Below are 27,150 nucleotides of genomic sequence, written 5' to 3' on the forward strand. Positions count from 1 at the left end.
GAAAAAATTGAAAAAAAGATTGACAAATGGTGCATTTGACATCAAATTAATTAAGGGAGAAAGCAAGGTTTGTAAGGTATTGGGAACTATAGTCTTGACATAATAAACACATTAAAAACTAACCCATATCTTACTGCATTAATACGTTCAATAGTTACTTTAATGTGCAAATTGTACAATGCAACAACTTTAGGCCCTTTAAAGTGTGTGTTTGCCCTGTGTCTTGCACTGCATGCAGGATCAACTTTGGAAGAAAATGTTCTAACCAAACATATGGAAGCACCCACAGCTGCTGGCTGCAATCAACCATACAGAATTATGTGCAGGCAGATCTTTAAGTGGGATGAAAAAAGTGGGGGGCTCTAAACGTGTAAAATACATTTAGGTGATTCCCATAGTGTGCCACCTTGTCTGTATTTTGGTTTCTCTCTGAGATGTCACTGCATCCAGAAATATAACACAACAACTGACACACACCTAAAACCTCTCAGTACTATTGGCTGTGTCAGTGGTTGTTAGCTGTTTAAGATAAATGAGTAACAACAATTATTAGTTTTAAATAATTAAGATTGGAAATGTTTAAATTCTGAAATTGTGAGGCTGTGAATTAAATATGGCCTTCAGTTATATGTTCTTTGCATTACATATGTATGTCCTTTTTCTCTTCCCATCTCATCCATCTGCACATTTTCAAACTCCTCTCTTTCCTTTTCAGCACCCTCTTTTCCCTCTCCCCTGAATGCACTCCCTAACATCTCCTTCATTTTACTACCCCAAATGTACACCGCACTCATTCACATTTAAGGACTTTAATTCATTTTGCTTTTGCCTTCTATATATTTTGACCTCTTCTCACTCCTTCACACACATTTACACTAAATTTAATTTGCAACTGGAATACATGACCACTGTTCTGTGTGCTCTGCAAAGAGACCAACCCACTGTCAGACACTTTGCTTTGCCTTCAGCCTTAGCACCAGCGCTCTCAATCAAAACCCCTTTGAAACACCTGGCACGAGTCAAAGTATGCACAATGCAAGAGTAATACAATGCACAGAAACACAGCATGATGAAACAGCTAACTCTCTTGACAAATGCAACATTAAATAAAACATGTGAAATAAGAGGAACTAAATGGGTGACACACATTACACACATTTTAACATTCATTGTTCGTATATCAGTCCATGTTTGTGGCATTAATGTTAAGGGCATGAAGATCTGGACAGTTTTAAAACCATACAGCAGATTACTATTATAACACTTACCGTTCCTGAAGACAAGGCACTAAATCATACATGCTTGAAACCACTCCTACTGCATGACGAATGGAGAAAGGGTGGGATCTATGCCTGTTAATGACAGATGTCTGCTCTAAGGCAGAGATGAAGACTCTGACGTCCAAATTCATGACTCTAAAAGCATCACTGGCCTATAGTGGATACTGCCATAGACCACAATGGAAATGAAGGGCTTTAGAGCAGTCAGCCCTGTGTCATGCGTCAAAGTGTAAAAAGTTGATTTACTGCCTAATGTCCGTCTTGTGCTTCAAAGCAAGGTGGGGCAGGCAGTCTGGGACAGACATCCCAGACTTAAATGTATCAATTTGTTTGGAGCTACAATAGTATCTCTAAACAAATCGATATATTTAAATGTTTTATATGAATGTGCCCTCAGCCTTAAAAGATATACCGCCCCTCTTCTAGACAGTAATAGAGAGATGGTTTTGTTAAAAGCCCTCTTCTCGTGGTAGCACTGGCAAGTTTGAGCAGCAGAGAAAGCGAAAGCATGACCTTGAAGGACTCATAGTGAATGGTTCTTAAGTAGTATTTAAAATCTTGACTACCTTCTGTCTCATGTTAGGTAAATGGATCGAAGATTAGAAAATGTCGAGACTCTAAAAATATTTGTATCTGGCAGTAGTACGTAAGCAGGGGTGGGTGGGGAATAGCCAAGTTACAGTATAAGTCGGTTGCACCCTAGATTGTATCACTAAGAGGCAGCTGAGTGCCATACCTTGTAACTTAGCCATTGTACAAGTTACAACAGATGTTGATTAGGTCGAACGTGCAGGTATTTTGAACTGTTGTAAGCTATCTATGGGCTCCTAACCATGCACACCGCACGCCCATCACTATCACTCATTCGTAGGACTTGCTTTTCAAAAATCCTTTATCATCATTGGTAAATGGTTTGTCTTTGTCCCTTCTTGGAGTGGTTTTGAAACCGACCCTGTCACATGGATAATTGCACATTTGCTGATACTTTTGACTGCAAGCGAACTTCTTTTTCCTTTTGTGTCTCACTTTCACTCTTATGCTTATGGCAGCCATGGCGCTTTGAATCAGCTCGCTAATGTCAATTTTTGCACTTTTCATTTTCAATTTATGTGGCAAGAGAAGTCTAGTTAGGAATTTACAACACAAATAGCTCTAACTCGAGCAAACGTGAGACCCATTGCATTGCAAATGCTTGTTTATAGGGCTGTACTTACTCTGAGACAGCGTTAAACTCCTTGAGGCAAATACAACAGTTTTCTCTTTGTCTCCCAAAATCTGACTCAAAACTGCTCCCAATCCAACCCCATTTGTGTACACCATCACAACGGATCTAGCACTATCATCGAAAGCTTGAAGGACAGGGTTCTCCATGATTAATGTTTTCATGGACTGAAATGTTGACCCTTGCTCTTCACCACATTTATACTTCACTCCATTCTTCAGCAGTGTCCTTAAAGGCCCAGTATGGAAAACAAAGAGAACTAAATGGCTGACACACATTACACACATTTTAACATTCATTGTTCGTATACCAGGCCATGTTTGTGGCATTAATGTTAAGGGCATGAAGATCGGGACAGTTTTAACACCATACAGCAGATAACTGCCTTTATTGTAAGCATGCATTTCTCCCCTTGTGCTTGACTTAGATATTTGGATCAATTTTGCAAAGGAACAAGAACTCTGCTTGTCTTTTGGAACAGTTTCACAAGGAACAAGTACAGCAGCTCCACTTCCAAAGGAACCAATGATCTGCAGCCTGGGCCTGGGGTGTCACATGGGGGAGGTCAGTGTGACAAGGCGTCTCTGTAAAATAAAATAATAGAAGATTAGCATTCTAACACTTACCGTTACTGAAGACAAGGCACTAAATCACACATGCTTGAATCCACTCGTACTGCATGACGAATGGAGAAAGAGTGGGATCTATGCCTATTAATGACAGATGTCTACCGTAATGCAGGGATGAAGACTCTGACGCCCAAATTCATGACTCTAAAAGCATCACTGTCCTATAGTGGATACTGCCATAGACCACAATGGAAATGAAGGGCTTTAGCGCAGTCAGCCCTGTGTCATGCGTCACAGTGTAAAAATTTGATTTACTGCCTAACGTCCATCTTGTGCTTCAAAGCAAGGCGGGACAGGCAGTCTGGGACAGACATCCCAGACTTAAATGTATCAGTTTGTTTGGAGATACAATAGTATCTCTAAACAAATCAATATATTTAATATTTTTTATATGAATGTGCCCTCAGCCTTAAAATATATACCACCCCTCTTCTAGACAGTAATAGTGAGATGGTTTTGTTAGAAGCCCTCTTCTTGTGGTAGCCCTGGCAAGTTTGAGCAGCAGCGAAAGCAATTGCATGACCTTGAAGGACTCATTGTGAATGGTTCTTAAGTAGTATTTAAAATCTTGACTACCTTCTGTCCCATGTTAGGTACATGGATCGAAGATTAGAAAATGTTGAGACTCTAAAAATATTTGTGTCTGGCAGTAGTACGTAAGCAGGGGTGGACGGGAATAGCCAAGTTACAGTACAAGTCGTGTCACTAAGAGGCAGCTGAGTGCCATGCACCGTAACTCAGCCATTGTACAAGTTGCAACAGATGTTGATTGGGTCGAACATGCAGGCGTTTTGACCTGTTATAATCTATCTATGGGCTCTTAACCATGCCCACTGCACGCCCATCACTATCACTCATTCATGGACTTGCCTTTCAAAAATCCCTTATCATCATTGGTAAATGGTTTGTCTTTGTCCCTCCTTGGGGTGGTTTTGAAACCGCCTTGGACACCAACCCTGTCACATGGATGATTGCACATTTGCTGATACTTTTGACTGCAAGCAAACTTCTTTTTCCTTTTGTGTCTCACTTTCGCTCTCATGCTTATGGCAGCCCTGGCACTTTGAATTGGCTCGCTAATGTCAATTTTTCTACTTTTCATTTTCAATTTATGTGGCAAGAGATGTCCAGTTAGGAATTTACAACACTAATAGCTCTAACTCGAACAAACGCGAGACCCATTGCATTGCAAATGCTTGTTTATAGGGCTCTACTTACCCTGAGACTGTGTTAAGCTCCTTGAGGGAAATCCAACAGTTTTCTCTTTGTCACCCAAAATCTGACTCAAAACTGCTCCCAATCCAACCCCATTTGCGTACACCATCACAACGGATCTAGCACTATCATCGAAAGCTTGGAGGACAGGGATCTCCATGATTAATGTTTTCATGGACTGAAATGTTGACTCTTGCTCTTCACCACATTCATACTTCACTCCATTCTTCAGCAGTGTCCTCAAAGGCCCAGTATGGAAAACAAAGCAATCAACAAACCTGGAATACAATCTACACAAACCCAGAAAGGATTGCTCCCGATCATTTTTGGTAGGAATCAGGCTATTTTTATGGCTTCCACTACATCAATCTTAGGTTTAATTTTCACTTCCGAAATGTGATCTTTCCCCATAAATGTACATTTGTCCTTTTTACCTATAACTCCATGTGCACACAAAACTCCCAACACCTTCTCCAAGGCTTCTAGAAGGTTCTGAATGTTCTGTTTTATTCTGTATCTGAAAATATCAAAATATCATCTTGGTAGGCCATCACTTTTTTCATGGACCCAAACATGTTAAACATTTAATAGGTGGGCATTAAAAATCTATATATAGCAGTCCAATCAGCAATGGAAATTTCTGAACCAATCAGTCTGTAATTTCTAGTCAGTAGCACGATTTGAACAAATCAGGACACATGTAACATTCCTGATGCCTGAAACCATCAGTTAGTGAAGAGGAGTAAAGCATTCCATTTGTGTTGACTCTGAATTGTGGTCATATAATATTAATATTTTTCCTTAAAACTGCTGCAACCTTCCAAAGATGTGAGCGCTTTCAATATTTCCTAATAGCTGCCCAGTCTCTACTTCTTCTTGTGCAACATGTGCACCATTCTAATCGGCTCGAGTACGATCCCATACATGCCGTGCGGCGGCACTCAAACATCCTTCATGCATATAACTTTTCAGTTTCTGCAATTATATTTTTATAAAGAAAAATTAAAAGTCTATTCGGAGTAAGTTAAATTAATTAAACAGGCTGCTTATAGATTCAGTGCCAAGTCTGCTGAATCTTTCGTAATGCAAGTGTGTCTGCCATTACTTTGTTTAGTAGTGGTACTGTTCCAACTCCCATCCTCATTGCCAAACTGTTATGACAGGAACACAGAAGCTTAGCATGGGTTGTAAACAAGATGTATTGTCCACATTATGCCAGAACACCACACAACACCCAATGGCATGAATTGCTCCCCAACCAACTCCCAGTCAATTTCATCCCAAGACACCACCCACTCCAACATTCTACAAAGCCCTGCCATCTACAAAGCCCTACCATCATAAAACCCAGGGGTACAATATTTACCACTGTGAAAATCCATGCTACACCCACTTAGGATGGCTTAACAGGTCTATATGTGACAGTCTACAGCATGGGAAAATGGAAGAGGCTTCTTCAGGCATTGGCCGTGGTGTCTTCTAAGTGAAAGCATTTTGTCTGATCACACTCCACATCCATCTGAAAATCAGAACACTCTGCTGTCAGGGCTGGAGATTTCTCCCCTTGTAGGTCCCTTTTAATTGCTTTCCTTTTTAAGGTTCCCTGCAAGTCCCATGACAGTGCTCCTAGGTCACTCATTTTATTAGCTGTTCAAGGCAACAGACTTGGTCACTGCTTCTAACTACAGTGGCCATCTTGGAATTATACTGTCAACAGTGTATCATTGTTTTACTATTCCTAGATGACAAGCATGTCACTTCTAAATGTGGAGGTCATGTTGTAACTTTAAAAAACACAATGCACTACATACATTACCCCTGCCAGACCAAAGAATGCTGTTGTGCTTAATTTTAGTTTATTGCATGCATTTGTTTTTTTTAAGGTTCCCTGCAAGTCCCATGAGAGTGCTCCTAGGCCACTCAATGGTCACTCATTTTATCAGCAGTTCAAGGCAACAGACTTGGTCACTGCTTCTAACTTCAGTGGCCATCTTGGAATTATACTGTCCACAGTGTATCATTGTTTTACTATTTCTGGATGACAAGCATGTCACTTCTAAATGTGGAGGTTATGTTGTAACTTTAAAAAACACAATGCACTACATACATTACCACTTCCAGACCAAAGAATGCTGTTGTGCTTAATTTTAGTTTATTGCATGCATATGCCTGACATGTTTAGGCATATTTTCTACTTTTTTACTTTTCATTTATTTTGTAAGTGCTTTTTAAAACTGCATGTGAGTTTAATTGTTGATGGGTAAGTGGGTGAATGCAAGAATGAGTGACTGGATGAAGGGATGCTTGCAGTCAAGGATAAGTTAGAAAATAGATGTATGATGAGATACTGAATGCCTAAACCTATCAGTGACTCAAGAGACACTTTTAGTTATAATCTAGAACTATTGGCTTGTCTTTGTCTGGGTCACACGCCTACCTGTAGTAGCTGCTAGGTAAGAGGTGGAGCTCATGCATGATTTTATTTAAATGGTTCAGCACTCTAGCAGCTCTTTATACCATGTGCAAGTTCAGATAAGAAAGTTGTTGTGACTGTGGTGTCCCGCTGGACACTGTAGGAAAGTACCATCTTGCCTGGCATGTTACCCCGATTTTTACATGTATGTCAGTTTGTTTTTGCCAGTCTCATCGGGATCCTGCTAGCCAGGACCCCAGTGCTCATAGTTTGTGGCCTGAATGTGTGAACCTGTGTAGTGACTAACTGTGTAACTGAGGCTCTGCTAATCAGAACCTTAGTGCGTATGCTCTCTCTGCCTTTAAATTTGTCACTATAGGCTAGTGACCACTTTTACCAATTTAAATTGGCACAATGGAACACCATTATAATCCCCTAGTATATGGTACCTAGGTACCCAGAGTATTGGGGTTCCAGGAGATCCCTATGGGCTGCAGCATTTATTTTGCCACCCATAGGGAGCTTAGGCAAACCTTTACACAGGACTGCCACTGCAGCCAGAGTGAAATAGTGCACGTTATTTCACAGCCATTTTCACTGCACTTAAGTAACTTATAAGTCACCTATATGTCTAACCTTCACTTGCTGAAGCTTAGGTGCAAAGTTACTAAGTGTGATGGCTCCCTTGCACTAGCAAAGGTGCCCCACATAGTTCAGGGACATTTCCCCAGACTTTGTGAGTGCAGGGACACCATTACACATGTGCACTACATATAGGTCAATACCTATATGTAGCTTCACAATGGTAACTCCGAACATGGCCATGTAATATGTCTAAGATCATGGAATTGTCCCCCCATGCCAAATCTGGTAGTGGGGAGCCAATTCCATGCATCCCTGGGGCTCCACTATGGACCCTGGGTACTGCCAAACCAGCTCTCTGGGGTTTTCTCTGCAGCTACCGCTGCTGCCACCCCAGAGACAGGGTTCTGCCCTCCTGGGGTCTGGGCAGCCCAGCCCCAGGAAGGCAGAGCAAAGAATTTCCTCAGAGACATGGTGTTACACCATCTCCCTTTGGAAATAGGTGTTAAAGGCTGGGGAGGGGTAGCCTTTCCCAGCCTCTGGAAATGCTTTGAAGGGCACAGATGGTGCCCTCCTTGCATAAGCCAGTCTACACCGGTTTAGGGATCCCACAGTCCCTGCTCTGGCACGAAACTGGACAAAGGAAAGGGGAGTGACCACTCCCTGGTCCATCACCACCCCAGGGGTGATGCCCAGAGCTCCTCCAGTGTGTCCCAGACCTCTGCCATCTTGTTTCCAGAGGTGTGAGGGCACTCTGGAGGCCTTTGAGTGGCCAGTGCCCGCAGGTGACGTCAAAGACCCCTCCTTATAGGTGCTTACCTGACTAGATGGCCAATCCTCCTCTGAGGGCTATTTAGGATCTCTCCAGTGGGCTTTTCCCCAGATAACAACTTGCAAGAATTCACCAGAGTTCCTCTGCATCTCCCTCTTCGACTTCTGCCAAGGATGGACCGCTGACTGCTCCAGGACACCTGCAAAACTGCAACAAAGTAGCAAGAAGATTACCAGCGACATTGTAGCACCTAATCCTTCTAGCTTTCTCGACTGTTTCCTGGTGGTGTATGCTCTGGGGGCTGCCTTCCTTCACCCTGCACTGGAAGCCATGAAGAAGTCTCCCGTGGGTCGAGGGAATCTTCCCCCGCTTCAGCAGGCACCAAACCTCAGCTTCATTGGTACTCTGGGACCCCTCTCATCCTGACAAGCGTGGCCCCTGGAACACAGGTGGTGGACCCAAGTGACCCAGACTGTCCAGTGGTCCAACTGTCCGAATTTGGAGGAGGTAAGTCCTTGCCTCCCCACCCCAGACAGTAATCCTGTGCACCATGTGCAATGCAGCTACAAGGGCTTCTGTGCACAGTTCCAAGAAATCCTGCATGCATATCTGAGCCTAGGTCCCCAGCACTCCGTTCTGCAATGCTCAGCTCCCTGAGTTGATCTCCGGTGTCGTGGGACCTCCTTTCTCAGTGTTGAGACAATTGCCACGTTCAGACTTCTTGAACCCGTGTTCAAGGACTTCTGCGGGTGCTTCCTGCTTGTGCATGGGCTCTCTATTTTGCTGAAGGCCCCCTCTGTCTCCTCTCCCAAGTGGCGACATCCAAGTCCTTCCTGGGCCCGGGCGGCACCCTTTATCTCTAACCATGACTCTTGAAGCTAGCAAGGCTTGTTTGCAGTATTTTGCCAAGGAAACAACTCTGCATCCTCCAGCATGCTGTGGGACATCTTGTGCATGAATGAGAAGTTCCTACCGCCTTTTGTTGTTGCAGAATCTTTAGCTTCTTCCATCCGTAGGCAGCCATTTTGCACCTTCATCCGGGGTTTAGTGAGCCCCTGCCCCCCCTGGACACTTTTGTGACTCTTGGACTTGGTCCCCTTCCTTTGCAGGTCCTCTTGTCCAGGAATCCGTCTTCAGTGCTTTTTAGTCTGTTGTGGTCTTTGCAAAATCCCTTATCACAACTTTAGTGTGTTTCTGGGGAAATGGTAGTACTTTACTTGTAATTTCCAGGGTCTTGGGTTGGGGTATCTTGGACACCCTTAGTGTTTTCTTACACTCCCAGTGACCCTCTACACACTACACTAGCCTAGGGGTCCATTTGTGGTTTGCATTACACTTTCTTAGTATGTGGTTTGTGTTGACCCTAGGCCTATTGCTTCCTATTGTATTCTACAGTATTCACACTACTTTCTGACTGTTTTACTTACGTGATTTGGTTTGTTGTGTATATTTTGTGTATGTTACTTACCTCCTAAGGGAGTATGTCCTCTGAGATATTTTTGGCACATTGTCACTAAAATAAAGTACCTTTATTTTTAGTAACACTGAGTATTGTCTTTCTTATGATATAGTACCTATATGATATAAGTGGAATTGCATTAGTTCTGCATGTCTCCTAGTTCAGCCTCTGCTATAGCTACCTCTATCAGCCTAAGCTGCTAGAACACTACTACTCTACTAATAAGGGATAACTGGACCTGGCTCAAGGTGTAAGTACCATTGGTACCCACTATAAGCCAGGCCAGCCTCCTACAGACACTCATTGCAGCCCCTCTCCTGAGTCTGCCTTCACAGCCATCTCACACCCATCCATCACAGACATCACCAGTCAGGTGACCCATTCAATAAAATGGACCCAGTTATACTCACTAACTCCTTGTGTCTGTGTCAGTCATTTTTGCAGCATGTGGGCCTTGGGGCTGCAACGCTACATGGAGACAAGGTGAACTGAACCCTGCCTGCTGTCCATCTCAGCCATCAAGGTGGTTCTGTAACACTGCAAGTGGGGAAGGTGAGGAACTCAGTCCTGGCCTGAGGGAGAAGAGGTTGGTTGCCCCCAGCATCGATCCTGCTGCTGCAACAACCCTCAGTGCCTCAGTGCTGCCCAGTAAGGGGAGGGTGATGAGGTTAGCCATCACTGGAAGGAGGCAGAGGGACAGCAATGGGAAAGAAAAAAAAATCCCCCTCCACAGACCCTACCCAAGCGGCCAAAACACAAAAGGAACCACCTGCATCGGAGGCTACCGTAGTTGTGGTATCCTTGTCCTAGTGCTCAGCCCTGCAAAGCCTGCCACCCTTTCTCCCTCTCTCCTGGAGCAAACCTTTGACAGGAGTGACTGCTGTCCAAAGAGAACAAGTAGAACCTTGAGAGCAAGTGCTGGTGGTGAAAGAGATAGACCGAGCAGCCTGCAGTCACCGGTGGGAAGAGGAAGGTGACCTCCTGCTCCTCGACCAACATTTATACGCAACGGAGTGAGTGTGTCGAGCGACTGCATACCTCTAACAGGCTAGGTTCTCGAGACCAACAATCACTGCGCTGCACCAGGAAGATGGCTTGGTGTAGCCCAACACACCATTGCTGAGATGTATGTACTGATGCCGAGACAGAGACAGCTAAAGAGAAACCTGCTGTAAGGGAGAGGGGGTGAAGCTTCCTGCAGCTCATTCCTCACAGGTGAGTGATTGTGAGGACCCCAGTGGAAGCGGCTCCTGCCTCTGACAACTTCCATGGCTAATCAGCAAACCCATCATAAATGGGAGGAGTTATGCGCTCTCCCTAGTGGCAAACTGCCACTACTGTGAAATGAAAAGAGACCGTCCTGCCTCCCACGACAAATCTGCAGCTCGCATGACAAGGCCCCAATCCCAGTGAGCCCGGGTGCCTGGAGCATTGATACTGTATGGCTATTTCAACAGTGCAGCCCCGGGTTATCTCCAACAGTTTGAGGCAGAGCAGTCACACCCACAGCACTAACACAGGGGAAGAAAGCTTCAATGAACAGCTTACAAGCACATTGTCTGCACGGGTGCAGGACACGTCTGTGACCACTAGAGGTTGTTATGCTCTGTTCAACAAAGCCCAGAAGCCCGCTTCCCCTGCACAGGAATGGAGACCCGATGTGAGCGGATCTTGGCTGTCAGGGGTTATCGGGACTAAGGTAGCACAAATGGCACAAGTACTGCAAGCCCTCTGGTGGTCATTTGTTGTCACCACCAGTCAGAAGAGATCATTTACCACCGCCTGCAACCACCATCATCTGCCCACAAAAGGAAGGCAAGTGAGGCCACCACAGCTGGGGAATCAATGCCCAAGGGCTTCCCTCTGCAAAACCAACCAACCTGAACAGACAACTTAGACAGGAGCTGCAACCATGGTAAAAGAAGGAGCTACTAGGACCACCAGTGCTTCACTCCTGCACTGAAGCTACTCCCACTGGAGGGAAAGTGGTCTGCACCAGCGTTTCGCCTCTCCACTGACACACATTAAATGAAAGGGGTAGATGTGCAACTCCTGGTCATTGGTGGCATGAAGCATAAAAGGATAGCAGCCTTCACTTACTACATATGAGAGAAATTATGCACCCTCACTCACTGGGGCACTAACTAGTACAATACCACAGAAAGGCCTCAGGCACCTGCTTTACATGGGGAAAGGAGAGGAGGAACGTTAAGGTTTCCACACAGCTGCCCCAGAGCTCACCCGCTCCAACAACTCACATGTGGTTCATCACAGGTAAGGGCTACAGTGCCTGAATACTAGACAGCCCCCACCGGTCCCTGTCAGAAAGTACCTAAGTATCCAAGGAAAAAAGAAAAGTGAAGATCTGCTAAAACCTCTAAGCAGGGCTGAAGGAACAGACCACAGCAGAGACACTGTCAAGGGGAAAGGAGAATAGCATGTAAGTGATGCCCAAGGACAGACATGCTGATCGGTGGCATAGGCCTGCAATGTCACCCAGCAAAGGATAAACAGCATCAGCTGTCCCCAGAAACCTCCAGATACTGTCTAATGCCCCAGAAGGTGAGGCCCTGCACATCACTGCAATCAGAGCACTGCCAAAGTGTGCAGAGAGAGAGAGTTTGGTTACATGCCATGGATGCAATGCCATCAAGGGACCACAGCACCAGATAGACCACACCGGCCATACCCCAAACCTGCCTGCAAACCACTGCTTCTGAGCTGAGGGGATTGGAGGAACCGAGCAGCAAAAGGAAGAAGAGTGCACCGACCCTGGCCTCAACGCCACAAAGAAGGGTACACCCAGAGCATGAGGTGTGTTGGAAAATGGGTTATTGGTAGGGCAGGTAGGTACCTACACCTAGCAACAAGCCACTAACCTCCACATAGGTACAGTTAGGTCTCAGTAAATTAATCCCAGCTCAACCCTTGGTAGCTTGGCAACGAGCGTCAAGGCTTAACTTAGGAGACAAAGTGTAAAGCATTCAAATATCACAAAACAGTAATTAAATAAAACACAGGAAACAGTTTAAAAATCCAAAACCAATTTATAAAAATAGTTTATATTTTTATCTTTAAAATGACACAAAAACGATTAAAATCGGTTCAGGGGAACCGGAGATATGAATTTTTAAAGAATTATTACTTTTCTAGCGCTTAGAAACAAAAAGCGCCAATCGGGTCATCTGGTTGCACCTCGACCGGGGCAAAGTCAAACTTTCAGGCCGACCGCGATGGAGCCCTGCTCGGCTACAGGTCGCGGGAGGCCTCGGTTAAAAAGTTACCTTCTGACTTAGTCTTTATTTTGAAGTTTTTCTTCACCGGGACGAACCTACCAGTTGAATCCGACCTCCTGGAGTCCTTGTCCGGATACGCGATGTGGGTTTCCTCGATGGAGACTTTTACCTTCGGACTTAGTCGTTTTTTCGAGATGAAAATCCTTCGACCGGGGTAAACCTGGATCTTGATCCGACGTCCATGGAGCCCTTCTCGGATACGATGGCTGGGAGGTCCCGGTCAACTTTTTACGTTCGGACTTAGTCTCTTTTTTGGATGTTTTTCTTTACCGGGACGAACCACGAAGTCAGGCCGGGTCGCGGTTGAGGCAAGCCGGCTAGAATTTCCGCTGCGGGTCGGTCCCTCTCTGGAGCTTTTTTCCAAAAATTCTCAAATCTTTTCCAAACTTCTGGGGCTTCACCCAGATGTTCTTTTAAGGTTCTTTTGGGGTCCACAGCTCACCCCAAGGGTCCAGAAGTTCTGTGATGGTCCTTGGGGGGTGCGGACTTCAACTCCCAGAATGCACCTTGCGCAAACTCCTTTTTGGCCACTGGACAGTGGTCAGCTGGTCGCTTTCTTCAGGAGTTGGTGCAGGGGACTCTGGTTTAGCAATTTTTCACCTGTAGCAAACAGGGAGTCCCTCCTTGAACCAGTTGAAGCCAGGCAAAGTCCTTCTTGTGGTGAAGCCCAAGTGTGCAGCTGGTGCAGTCCTTCTGAGTGCAAGGTCCAGGTGCAGGCCAGGGGTCCAGCAGGGCAGTCCTTCTTCTTCTTTAGTTCCTTTCTTGTTGAATTCTGGAGGGGATCTGAGGTGTGGGTGCAGGTCTGCCAGTTTTATCCTTGCTCCTGGGTGAAAAGCAGGGGGGCCCTGGTTCTCCAATCAGGGACAGGGTCGTCCCCCTGTGATGACCACTTCCTGGGAAGTGTGGCAAAAATCCATCCCAGAAGGCAACAGTCTCTAAAAATCCAACATGGATGAATCTGATTTTTGGAGGTTACATCTGGCTGAGCCCACCCACTGGTGTGGCTAAAAATCATAAACACACCCCTCTCCTGCCCTCTCCTAATCTAATCAAGGGGGCACCAAGCTGTCTGGGGTTGCAGGATGTGGGGGTGTTGCTGGGTGCTGCAAATGTCCTTCTCTGCCTTTGAAGACCAGTTTGGCAGCCCTCCCCCTTCCTGCCTCACCATCTGCTGAGGGGAGATTCTCTCCCCCAAGCACATTCCTTTGTGTGAAGCCTGGCCACTTCACACCTCATCAAGGCAGCCTGGCAGAAGCTGCTGCAGGCTGGCCAATCAGAGCACAGCAGCAAAAACAATGCAGAGCTGAAATTGGCAACTTTTTAGGTAAAGTCTAAACTTTTTACCTGAACTAGTTATATTAAATCCAACAACTGGAAGTTGTAGGATTTATTACAACAATTAATTTGATACCAAATTCTTGGTATGCAACATTTAAGGAGACTTTAAAATTTAAAATAAAGTCTGCCCATTCTAGCCTATGAAGGCCATTTACTTCAATGAGGGAAAAACGAATTTGGCTGTTTTTACCTCACCAGGGCTTATAAATCTATTTTTATAAAGTCCCTGCTTATAGTTACATGGCACCCAGCCCTAGGGGCACATAGGGCACACCTTAGGGGTGACTTATATGTAAAAATAAGGTAGTTTAAGACTTTGGAAGTACCTTTAATTCCAAAGTCGAATTTGCATATAACTTTAATTTAAAAGCAGCCAGCAAGGCAGGCTTGCTTTTAAAATGACACTGGGCACCTCAGCAATGCACCTAGGTGTGCACCACCTATGCTGTGGTCCCTAAACCTACATGCCCTACCATATACTAGGGACTTATAGGTAGGTTAACTTACTCACTTATAATTAGCCTAATTTGCATATCCATTTTACACAGAGCACAGGCCCTGGGACTGGTTAGCAGTACCCAGGGCACCTTTAAAGTCAGGAAAACACCAGCAAAAAGTGGAAAATGGGGGCAAAAAGTTATGGGGCCTCTGCAATCAGCCCTGTTTTCTCACAAGGTGTAACCTACAAATTGCCATCCAGTACAGAGACTGAGGCCCTGATTTATACTTTTTGGTGCAAAACTGCACCAACTCAGTTTTGCACCAAAAAGTTTAGCACCGAGGCGTGGCTAAGGGCGTCAAGATGGCAGACGCACTCTAGGAGTGTTCCGGACCCCTCCGTCATCTGCCCTGTTATGCCGGCCGCCTGAGACGTTCTTGGGACCTGACCGGCTCTCTATTGCGGGTGGCCCGGGTGTGTGTCTGGACTTGCAGCCCGGGGCCGGCTCCCGGGGCCTGCCGGAGAGGCCCGGGGATCGCTTTGCTCCTGCCAGGGGGGCGGCGGCCTTCGGGCGGTGCGGAGGCACCTTTGTGCGGCCTCCCGTGTCAGTGGGGCACCGCACGGGAAGAATCCACAGCTGATACCGGTGAGTTGGGCGGGTGGCCCCACAAAGAGAGGGGGGCTCTTTGAGTATCGTGGCCTGGGGGAGGGGCGCTGAGGGCAGTGCCTGCTCCCGGGCATCCCCCACGCAGTGGAGTGAGGCAGTGGCGGTCCCGGGGGGTGCCCGGGCCCCCCCCTACACCCGCCGGAGCGGTGACGGGGGCCGGGGTTGGGGGCTGAGTGAAGCCCGAGGAGTGGGGGCCCACGCCGCTGGTGCAGTCGGGCCCCAGACGCTCTGACATCCGGCGCAGCCTGGGCAGAGGAAGGCCCCGCTGAAGCACCAGTGGTGGACAGGCGAAGTAAGGCAGTGGCAGCGGCAGGTCTGGGCCGGGTCCTAGGGCTTTCAGGCCCACAGTCGAGCCGGAAGGACGGCATAGCGGCAGTGCATTCTGGCAGCAGATCGGCTTCTGCGCTCTGAAGACGCCGGCGTGGAGTGAGGCGCAGGGCTGAGCCGGGCTGCGGGTGCTGCAATAGGAGAGATGCAGCCGTTGACCAAGACCTGGGTTGGTACCTGCAACTGCTGGATTGGCACCAGAGCGGGGAGGAGTAGGCCCCCGAGAGGGATGCAGTGGCCCGGTCCGACCCAGAGTGGTTCCTTGGCTCCTGAGGGCGAGCTGCCATCAGCCGGGCGAACATCCTTTCTGGCTACTGGTGAGTCGGGCCTGACTTGGTGGAGGCCCCGGGGCCCCATCTCTGGACCTTGGTTAGAGTTTGGCGTGATTAACAGCCACTGACCTGGAGACGGTGATGGGGAAGGACAAAGCAAGTAAGCAGCCTCCGGCATCCCAGCAACGTATTCACCATTTTACCAAACAGACCCCCCTCGCGGGAGGTGGGCACTGCAACCCCTGAGTCCACGGCGACTGATGGGGTCCATACCATCCTACAGGCCATCCAATCCTCGCAGTTGGCAGTTGAGACCAAAGTCGGAGAGGTGTGTGAGGATGTGGGCCTGCTGCGGCAAGATTTGCATGCTGCGGTGGGTCGTATCAAGGAGGTGGAAGACCTCGTTTCCCAGGCCGAAGATGAGATCGCAGATCTTAAAGTCAAGGTTGCGCAGTTGCAAATGCGTACAGGTGAGCTTCATCACAGAGCGGAAGATGCGGAAAATCGAGCCAGACACAACAACCTGCGTTTTGTGGGCTTTCCAAAGATGCAGAGGTAGGGCGCGCAGTTGACTTCTTGGGGAGTTGGATAATGTTTTGGGTCCCCGCCTAGAAACTCTCCCCCTGGTTCGCCATTGAACACGCGCACAGGGCACTGGCGCCCCGGTCCCCGCCAGGCGGACCCCAGAAGCTGATGATTGCGCAGTTTTTCAACTTCAGGGATCGAGACGTCATCCTCCGAGAGGCAAGGGCGCAGCCGGACCTTCACATGGGACAATCATAAGATCCTCATATTCCCCCGACCATACCCGAGAGGTGCAGGCCAGGAGGCGATCCTATGAAGGGGTCAAACAGAAGCTCCAGGCGATGCAGTTGACCTATATGCTCCTTTTCCCCGCTCGTCTCAAGGTTCTCCACAACGGAAAATCCTTCTTTGAGTCCCCGGAGGCGGCTTGGGACTGGCTTACGAAGGAGCATCGAAAGGCCCGGAAGAGCTCCTCCGGGTCGAACGAGGAGAGGTGGGCACCCGCTCCCGGTGGCTTCCCTGGGGCCTGGGGGGGGTGCAGACGGACCCGGTCCCGCAGAAGGAGGTGGAGTGGCCCGCGTGGAGCACTAGTCAGGGGTTATCGGACTTAGGTAGCACAAATGGCACAAGTACTGCAAGCCCTCTGGTGGTCATTTATTGTCACCACCAGTCAGAAGAGATCATTTACCACCACCTGCAACCACCATCATCTGCCCACAAAAGGAAGGCAAGTGAGGCCACCACAGCTGGGGAATCAATGCCCAAGGGCTTCCCTCTGCAAAACCAACCAGCCTGAATAGACAACTTAGACAGGAGCTGCAACCATGGTAAAAGAAGGAGCTACTAGGACCACCAGTGCTTCACTCCTGACACTGATGCTACTCCCACTGGAGGGAAAGTGGTCTGCACCAGCGTATCGCCTCTCCACTGACACACATTAAATGAAAGGGGTAGATGTGCAACTCCTGGTCATTGATGGCATGAAGCATAAAAGGATAACAGCCTTCACTTACTACATATGAGTGAAATTATGCACCCTCACTCACTGGGGCACTAACTAGTACAATACCACAGAAAGGCCTCAGGCACCTGCTTTACATGGGGAAAGGAGAGGAGGAACGTTAAGGTTTCCACACAGCTGCCCCAGAGCTCACCCGATCTAACAACTCACATGTAATTAATCACAGGTAAGGGCTACAGTGCCTGAATACTAGACAGCCCACACCGGTCGCTGTCAGAAACTGCCTAAGTATCCAAGGAAAAAAGAAAAGTGAAGATCTGCTAAGAACCTCTAAGCAGGGCTGAAGGAACAGACTACAGCAGAGACATGGTCAAGGGGAAAGGAGAATAGCATGTAAGTGATGCCCAAGGGCAGACATGCTGATCGGTGGCATAGGCCTGCAATGTCACCCAGCAAAGGATAAACAGCATCAGCTGTCCCCAGAAACCTCCAGATACTGTCTAATGCCCCAGAAGGTGAGGCCCTGCACATCAATGCAATCAGAGCACTGCCAAAGGGTGCAGAGAGAGAGAGTTTGGTTGCATACCATGGATGCAATGCCATCAAGGGACCACAGCACCAGACAGACCACACCGGCCATACCCCAAACCTGCCTGCAAACCACTGCTTCTGAGCTGAGGGGATTGGAGGAACCGAGCAGCAAAAGGAAGAAGAGTGCACCGACCCTGGCCTCAACGCCACAAAGAAGGGTACACCCAGAGCATGAGGTGTAACCTACAAATTGCCATCCAGTACAGAGACTGAGGCCCTGATTTATACTTTTTGGTGCAAAACTGCACCAACTCAGTTTTGCACCAAAAAGTTTAGCACCGAGGCGTGGCTAAGGGCGTCAAGATGGCAGACGCACTCTAGGAGTGTTCCGGACCCCTCCATCATCTGTCCTGTTATGCCGGCCGCCTGAGACGTTCTTGGGCCCTGACCGGCTCTCTATTGCGGGGGGCCCGGGTGTGTGTCTGGACTTGCAGCCCGGGGCCGGCGCCCAGAGCCTGCCGGAGAGGCCCGGGGATCGCGTTGCTCCTGCCAGGGGGGCGGCGGCCTTCGGGCGGTGCGGAGGCACCTTTGTGTGGCCTCCCATGTCAGTGGGGCACCGCGCGGGAAGAATCCACAGCTGATACCGGTGAGTTGGGCGGGTGGCCCCACAAAGAGAAGGGGGCTCTTTGAGTATCGTGGCCTGGGGGAGGGGCGCTGAGGGCAGTGCCTGCTCCCGGGCATCCCCCACGCAGTGGAGTGAGGCAGCGGTGGTCCCAGGGGCAGCCCGGGCCCCCCCCCTCACACCCACCGGAGCGGTGACGGGGGCTGGGGTTGGGGGCTGAGTGAAGCCCGAGGAGTGGGGGCCCACGCCGCTGGTGCGGTCGGGCCACAGACGCTCTGACATCCGGCGCAACCTGGGCAGAGGAAGGCTCCGCTGAAGCACCAGTGGTGGACAGGCGAAGTGAGGTAGTGGCAGCGGCAGGTCTGGGCCGGGTCCTAGGGCTTTCAGGCCCACAGTTGAGCCGGAAGGACGGCATAGCGGCAGCGCATTCTGGCAGCAGATCGGCTTCTGCGCTCTGAAGACGCCGGCGTGGAGTGAGGCGCAGGGCTGAGCCGGGCTGCAGGTGCTGCGAGAGGAGGGATGCAGCCGTTGACCAAGATCTGGGTTGGTACCTGCAACTGCTGGATTGGCGCCAGAGCGGGGAGGAGTAGGCCCCCGAGAGGGACGCAGCGGCCCGGTCCGACCCGGAGTGGTTCCTTGGCTCCTGGGGGCGAGCTGCCATCAGCCGGGCGAACATCCTTTCTGGCTACTGGTGAGTCGGGCCTGACTTGGTGGAGGCCCCGGGGCCCCATCTCTGGACCTTTGTTAGAGTTCGGCGTGATTAACAGCCACTGACCTGGAGACGGTGATGGGGAAGGACAAAGCAAGTAAGCAGCCTCCGGCATCCCAGCAACGTATTCACCATTTTACCAAACAGACCCCCCTTGCAGGAGGTGGGCACTGCAACCCCCGAGTCCACGGCGACTGATGGGGTCCATACCATCCTACAGGCCATCCAATCCTCGCAGTTTGCAGTTGAGACCAAAGTCGGAGAGGTGTGTGAGGATGTGGGCCTGCTGCGGCAAGATTTGCATGCAGCGGTGGGTCGTATCAAGGAGGTGGAAGACCTTGTTTCCCAGGCCGAAGATGAGATCGCAGATCTTAAAGTCAAGGTTGCGCAGTTGCAAATGCGTACTGGTGAGCTTCATCACAGAGTGGAAGATACGGAAAATCGAGCCAGACACAACAACCTGCGTTTTGTGGGCTTTCACAAAGATGCAGAGGTAGGGCGCGCAGTTGACTTCTTGGAGAGTTGGATAAAGTCGTGGGTCCCCGCCTAGAAACTCTCCCCCTGGTTCGCCATTAAACACGTGCACAGGGCCCTGGCGTCCCGGTCCCCGCCAGGCGGTCCCCAGAGGCTGATGATTGTACAGTTCCTCAACTACAGGGATCGAGACGTCATCCTCCGAGAAGCAAGGGTGCAGCCGGACCTTCACTGGGACAATCATAAGATCCTCATATTCCCCCGACTATACCTGGGAGGTGCAGGCCAGGAGGCGATCCTATGAAGGGGTCAAACAGAAGCTCCGGGCGATGCAGTTGACCTATATGCTCCTTTTCCCCGCTCATCTCAAGGTTCTCCACAACGGAAAATCCTTCTTCTTTGAGTCCCCGGAGGCAGCTTGGGACTGGCTTACGGAGGAGCATCGAATGACCCGGAAGAGCTCCTCCGGGTCGAACGAGGAGGGCACCCGCTCCCGGTGGCTTCCCCGGGGCCCGGGGGGGCGCAGAAGGACCCGGTCCTGCAGAAGGATGTGGAGTGGCCCGCGTGGAGGGTTGACAGAGGACATCCGGGCGGGCCTGAACTAGCCTGTGGACAGGACGATGCCAGAGATCGTTGTAGTGAGGGTCAGGCGCTGGCCTAGGAGGGGGAGTGCCTAAGCCAGTCCCCGCAGATTTCCTGTGGCTGATCTCTTGGGGCGCTGTGCCGGCAGAGAGGGTCTGGGCTTCGATGTTTGTACGACATTGGACTTGGGGCGGCAGAGGGCGTGTTGCAATTCTCCGACATGCAGGAGGGGTCCACCACTCCACGCTTATGATTGACACTCTGTATTTACAGTTTTGGGTGACAGATACTTCAGGGTTGGAAGTATGGGGTAGGGGAAGTTGGGGGGCAAGGTGGGACTATTCATACATTGTTGCCCACGGTTGGGCGTGTATTATGTTTTTCTATGTTTGGTCCACTGGTCACAAAGGGAGGCGAAGGTAAGGTCACCACACCGGAAGCTATCATGCAAGTATCTACGGTGGAACAGTTTAAACGGGTCCTCTCATGGACATGGTCCACTGTGTTTTCCTCTATCCGCAGGTCCACCCCGTCGGTGGTTATGCTCCAGGAAACCCATCTGTTGGGTACTAGGTGCCCGATGCTTATGAGGGGGGGTATGATAGAGTCTATCATGACAGGTTTTCCAGGGGCTCGAGAGGAGTGGCGATCTTGCTGCATCGTTCCTTGCCGCTGGTGGTAGCGGATTCCAGGTCTGACCCGCAGGTGCAATATGTAGTGGTGTCCGGTCTGCTTGGAGGGTACCCGATTAATCTCCTGAATGTTTATGCCCCTCCGGGGGTGCAAGAGCAGTTGTTTGTGTCCCTTGGGGAGGTGGTGGCAGGACTTCCCCCCCGGGTCTGACTGCGCTGGGAGGGGATTTTAACTCCGTTGTGGACCCTGAGGTTGATGGCCCCCGTCCTTGAGTCACAGAGTGGGGACGTCTGGTTAATGAAGATGGATGGAGGGTCTGGGTCTTTGTGATGAGTGGCGGGTTTGGACCCCCTTTTGCGGCAGTATACACACACGTCGGCGGCGCACCACACTCAAGAGCGAATTGACCTCTTTCTAGCACCCGCCCTCGACGTACCCCGTTTCACGAGAGTGGAAATTCTTCCGCATGGGGTTATCAGATCATGCACCGCTCCTCCTTCGTCTGGACGGAGGGACCCCTGGATGTTGACCGATGTGGCAAATCAGCACCTGGTGTCTGCAGGATGGCGAGTATGCCCAGGAACTGGGCGACCGGCTCTCTCAGTTTTTTAAGCATAACCTGGGATCTGTGGCGTCACCGGGTATCCTTTGGGGGGCCTGTAAGGCCACATTCAGGGGGCACGCCAGGCAGCTCCTCCGAGCAAGAGCACTCTCTTGCTCGGAGGAGCTGCCTGGCGTGCCCCCTGAATGTGCCATAAAATATCGGTACTTGAGGCGTGGGCGGTGCGCCTGAAAGGCCAAATTGACGGATCGGCGGGGACGGAGGTGGTGCAGCAGTTGGTCCGGAGGAGATCAAGCATGTAACGCTTGAGACCGCGAAACACATGTGGCGAGCCTCAGTAGCCCGTGTGTACAGGTGGGGGGACAAGAACGGCAAGCTTGGCGTTGGATCGCCACCAGACCGATGGTGGACAGGGTGGTCCTGGAGATTGTCAATGAATCGGGCGCTGTCTCGCGGACCCCGAGTGCGATCGCACAGAGCTTTTCTGCTTATTACCGGAGACTCTAGGAGGTGCGGCCCAGACCTCTTGCTGAGATTGAGGCTCCATTGTTGATGGAGGTGACCCTCCCACTGTTTCCGACGCTGAGAGGCGTGAGCTTGACGAGCCCCTCAGTCTAGAAGAGGTTGAGGCAGCAATGACGGAGCTGGCGATGGGGAAGATGCCCAGTCCAGATGGGTTCCCTGCTGAGTTTTACATGAGATTCCGAGATACGCTGGCCCCCACCTTCTGGCAATGTATGAGGAAGCCAAAAATACAGGAGGCTTCCCTTCGAACTTGGATGAGGCCACTATCAGGATGATCCCCAAGACCAGGCCCCCCTCGCGGGACTGCTCAGCTTACCGCCCCATATTGCTCCTCAATACGGAGCTCAAGATTTTCTCTACAGTACTGGCCCGGAGATTGAAAAGGGTGATGTCTGCGTTGGTTCACCAGGATCAGTGCGTTTCATGCCTGCCAGAAGTACCCATCACTGTATTAGGCACTTGCACGTAGCCCTAGCCCACAGGGCTCTTCTTACCCCTCCACTAGAGCTTTTGCTGATAAACTTTGAAAAGGCATTCGACACAGTAGATTGGTCGTACCTACGCTGTGTCCTAGGGAGGATGGGGTTCGGGCCGCTGTTACATGCTTTAGTGGGCTTCCTTTATTCTACCCCATCAGCCCGGGTGCGGGTCAACGGGGGGGTCTTGGATCGGTCCCCTATTCGCAGGGGGACCTGCCAGGGTTGTCCCCTCTCCCCACTCCTCTTCGGTCTGGCGATGGAGCTACTGGCGAAATTGATTCGGGAGGACCTCCTGGTTGAGGGATGGTCGTGGGCCACTGGGAGGGAGGACCGTATAGCACTGTATGCGGACGATGTCCTTTTGTACCTGGCTAACCCGGCCAGCAGTGGTCCCAGGGTGATGTAGCTTCTGGGGCTGTTCGCAGAGGCATCAGGTCTAGTGTTTAATCCTAGTAAATCTTTATTGATCCCGATCAACCACTCTAAGGATTGTTATGACTGGCAGCACAGCATTCCTATCAAACGAAACAGCTTCCGGTACTTGGCGATCCATATAGCTCTGTTGCCGGAGTTGGCAAGGGCTTTGAATGTCAAGCCTTCGGTTGGGCGGGTCAGGGAGGACCTCCAGAGATGGAGATCCCTTCCGCTCAATACCTTCAGGCGGATCGCACTTTATAAGATGATGGTACTCACCCGGTTCCTTTACCTACTTCAAAACTTCCCTTATCACGTACCCAGACGGTGGTTCGGCGACATGGATGCAGTGGCACAACAGTTTTTGTGGCACGGGTCCCGTCCGGGCTTGCCGCTTCGGGTTTGTCGGGGATGCCTACGAGGGTGGAATGGGGATGTCTACCCTTCACCTTTATCACTTGGCAATGCACCTGCTGGTAATTAACGACTGCCTGATGGGGGGATGGTCGGACCCCGTCTATCAGGTGGAGCTCCTGTCCATCGGTTTCCCTGACTTGTTCGGAATGCTCTATGGGGCCCCTGTGTCTCGTGGGATTCCCGAGGTGACAAGGGTGTTGCTTATAGGGTGGAGGGGGGTGCAGCGTGCATTGGGGTGGTGGCGTCGGCTCTCCCAACAAACCCCATTGTGGCAGGGTGCTTGGCTAAGGGAGGTCTCAGTGCTCCGGGGGTTCCATAGGTGGGACCTTATCAGAATATCGGTACTCAGAGACATCTGAGCGGGCACACACATGCTGTCCTTCCAGGAACTTCAACAGCAATTCTCGCTCAGTCAGACCCAGTTCCATAAATACTTGCAGCTCTGTCATGCCCTTCAGGTGCACCTTCAGGCAGGGTCGGTCCTCCCAGAATTCAGTCCCATGGAAACTAAGACACTTATGGGACACCTCGGCAAAGGGGGGTGTCATGTATATACTGCATGTTGACCACTAATTTATCCCAGCCACTTGACAAGCTTCGTGCCAGATGGGAACTCTGGGCGGGTCCGATGACAGAGGACGACTGGAGAGACACCCTGATGGCTCCAAGGCTGTTGACTATGTCCTCACGACTGAGATTGGTGCAGACTTATTTTCTTCATGCAGCATATCTCTCGCCTGGAAGGCTGCACGCGGCCGGCCTTAGGCAGCAAGCGGAGTGCCCATGGTGTGCGTGCCCATCTGCAGATTTTTTTCATATGGTGTGGACATGCCCCGAGATTGTTGTCTACTGGCGCGCAGTGTTAGCGGAGGTGTCCAGTGTTTCGCTGGAGGAGATAGAGCCCGCCCCCATTCCTGTCCTGCTGGGGGTTCTCGAGGGAGTGGGCTCCAGCAGGGCAGAGCGCATTTTTGTAGGAATGACTTGTTTGGTGGCCAAAAGGGACATTGCCTCAGGCTGGAGAGCAGAGTCGGCCCCTACGCTGGCGAAGTGGCGCCGAGGGATGGACTGGTGCGCCTCCCAAGAAAAACTGGTGCATGAAGCACGGGGCTGTCCGGTTAAATATGAGCGGGTGTGGGGGAGATGGACGGGATCCTGGGAGGAAGACTTGGGACGCGATCCCTAGGTGTGTGCGCGGAGGTTAGCGCACCTACGACTTCATGCAGAATATATGGGGATTGTAAGTCCAGTGAAAATGACTTATCTGTGTAGTGCTCAATCGGAGGATGTGAATTGTGGCCAGTGGTGTTCTGCCGTGTTGGCTTTTTGTTCAGTAATAAAATCAATAAAGCTGTTTTATAAAACAAAAACAAAAAGTTTAGCACCGGCTTGCACTATTTCTTTATTTATGGAATGGTGCAAGCCGGTACAAAGGGTAGGCTGGTGGCAAAAAAATGACTTTAGTCGGGTAGGCAGTATGGAAGAAGGGGTTTTTGCATCCAAAAATGATGTTAGGCAGGTTAGAGTAAAAAAAATGACTCTAACCTGCCTAGAGTAATTTTCTGATGCAAAATCATCCATCCTACATGATTCCTATCTTAGAAAAAACAGGAGTCATGCTGACCACCCCAATGGCCAGCGCAGGGGACCAGGGTCCCCTTGGCATGGCCAATGCACCCAATGCCATGTAGGGGGTCCCATTCAGGGCACCCAAAGGCAGTTTAAAAAATTAAATAAAATACTTACCTGTACTTACCTGGGATGGGGTCCCCCATCCTCCGCTGTCCCTCTGGTGTGCGTGGGGGTGTCCCTGGGGGCTGGGGAGGGCACCTGTGTGCTTATTCCATGGTGTTCCACCATGGAAATAGGCCCACAGGTCCCTTAACGCCTGCCCTGACCCAGGCGTTAAAAAATGGGACAAAGCTAGCTTTGCCCATTTTTTTACCCCTCCTCCCTCCGGTGCACCATTTTTGCATGGGAGTATAAATATGGCGTTAAGGCCATAGAGTCATTTTTTGCACAGTAACCCCTACCTTGCATATCATTAAGGCAAGGCAGGTTTCCACTTCCCAAAAATGACTTTAACTCCATAAATTTGGAGCTAAACGGGTCTAGCACCAAAGTATAAATATGGAGTTAGTTTTGCACCGAATTAGAGTAAAATAAAAAATGACCCTAATTTGGTGCAAACAGAGTATGAATATGCCCCTGAATTTTACATACCCCGAGCCACCATCATGCCAGCCCAGAGGACAGGATCCTAGGCAGTGGGAAGCCGAAGGAAAGCGAGGCCAGAACAGAAGGTGGAGAAAAACACACAACCCCACAACAGATGTCCAGATACTGGGAACACATCATCCTGTACCTTCAAGGGACTCCGACCCACTCCCAACCACCCCTACCTGATGCCAGTGGCGCTTCAAGACGTAAGTCCTGCATCACCAGGAGAAAGGAGGCAAAAACACGGCTGTCTACTGCCCACAGAAGAAGGCCTGGAAGAGGAAAAACCATGGAAGTCTGAGGAAGGAATGTGCAACATGTAGCCAGATGCCACACACCACTCAAGGACAAGAGGAAAATGGGATCATCAAACTGCCTGATCATGACAAAGCCAGGGCCCAATACCCGAGGCCAGGGGCTGGACTACTGAGACAGTTGACCACTAAGCATCCCTATTGGCTGTCCTTGAAGAGTATGCATGTTGCACCCAGGAGGAGCAGAGACTCAAGTGTCTAGAAGGTTCATCCCCATAATCCTGAAGATGGTGCATACCGCTGCACTAAGAAAAGACTGCCCACAAGAAGTCTCACCAGCATAAGTGGAAAGAAGGTGCATGCCGAATTACCATGGAGGAAAAGGAGAAGGAAGTGTGACCTACTGGTTCACACTGGGAAATGTGCTGACCAACCAAGCCCAGAAGGATGGAAGATCCAGAGTGGCCAGGCTGAAAGGCACCATCAAATGGATTTAAGTCGTTGACAAAGTGCATTTACTGACCCAAACAACACCCTGAGGTGAAGCGAGAATCACCTGATGGCAGCACAGCGGAAGAACTGAGAGTAAACCACAAGCATGTGTGAACCGAGTCTCTGCTCCACGCTCCCCAGGGTAACTATCCAGACAAAGTCACTGACAGCTCAGCTCCCAGAGCATCCAGGCAAAAGATGCAGATGCTGCCAAAAAGAATGTAAGCAACTGCCCACCATCACTCCAAGGTGTTGATGCCCCAAGAAGGAATGTCTGTGATCATGAAGGCAAGTCTTTGCCAACTGTTGTATAGGTTTATACGACTGGGAAACCCCATCATTCCAGCCCCTGTCTAATAAGTCATGAGTACTACCACAGAACATCGAATAACCAGAGTGCAGTCCCACAAAATTATTATACCACCAAGCAGAATGCACCAATGACACTGGGTGAAGAACCACTAAACCAGCGACTACCTGCATCTTGATTCCAGGGGATACAGCGAGTCTTGACCAGGATCCATCTACCCCTATGGTTGCACGAGTGACTAGACAGTGGCTTGTCAGTGGTCTTGCAGAGGCCCAGATGAAGCACACATACAGCCTCAGCGCAGGCCACACTCAGTTCCGTGGCAACCCATTCAAGGGGCTTCCACAAGTGTAAGAGATGGATTTGATGCTGCCTCACTGACGGATTCCAGGTGATAGCAAGACCTGGCAACAAAGACCTCAACAGGTTGTAGGTTGTCTTCAATGCACCTTCACCAAAGTATACTTCGTCATGGATGCCTTGGGGTGGACGCTGACATTGCTCCTGATGCACCATGTTGACACCAACCAGA

General features: G+C 50.1%; 1 protein-coding gene across 1 annotated transcript in view; it reads right to left on the reverse strand.

Annotated features, from left to right (window-relative positions):
- Positions 1-2,909: 2,909 nt before the first annotated feature.
- The window catches only part of LOC138299640 (zinc finger protein 79-like), a 214,986-nt gene continuing 190,745 nt past the window's right edge, over positions 2,910-27,150 (reverse strand). Inside the window, exon 5 of the transcript XR_011204802.1 lies at positions 2,910-3,086. The gene's annotated coding sequence lies outside the window, so the exon portion shown is untranslated. The remainder of the gene's footprint in view (positions 3,087-27,150) is intronic.

This window comes from Pleurodeles waltl, chromosome 6 (assembly GCF_031143425.1).
Source record: "Pleurodeles waltl isolate 20211129_DDA chromosome 6, aPleWal1.hap1.20221129, whole genome shotgun sequence".
Taxonomy (NCBI): domain Eukaryota; kingdom Metazoa; phylum Chordata; class Amphibia; order Caudata; family Salamandridae; genus Pleurodeles; species Pleurodeles waltl.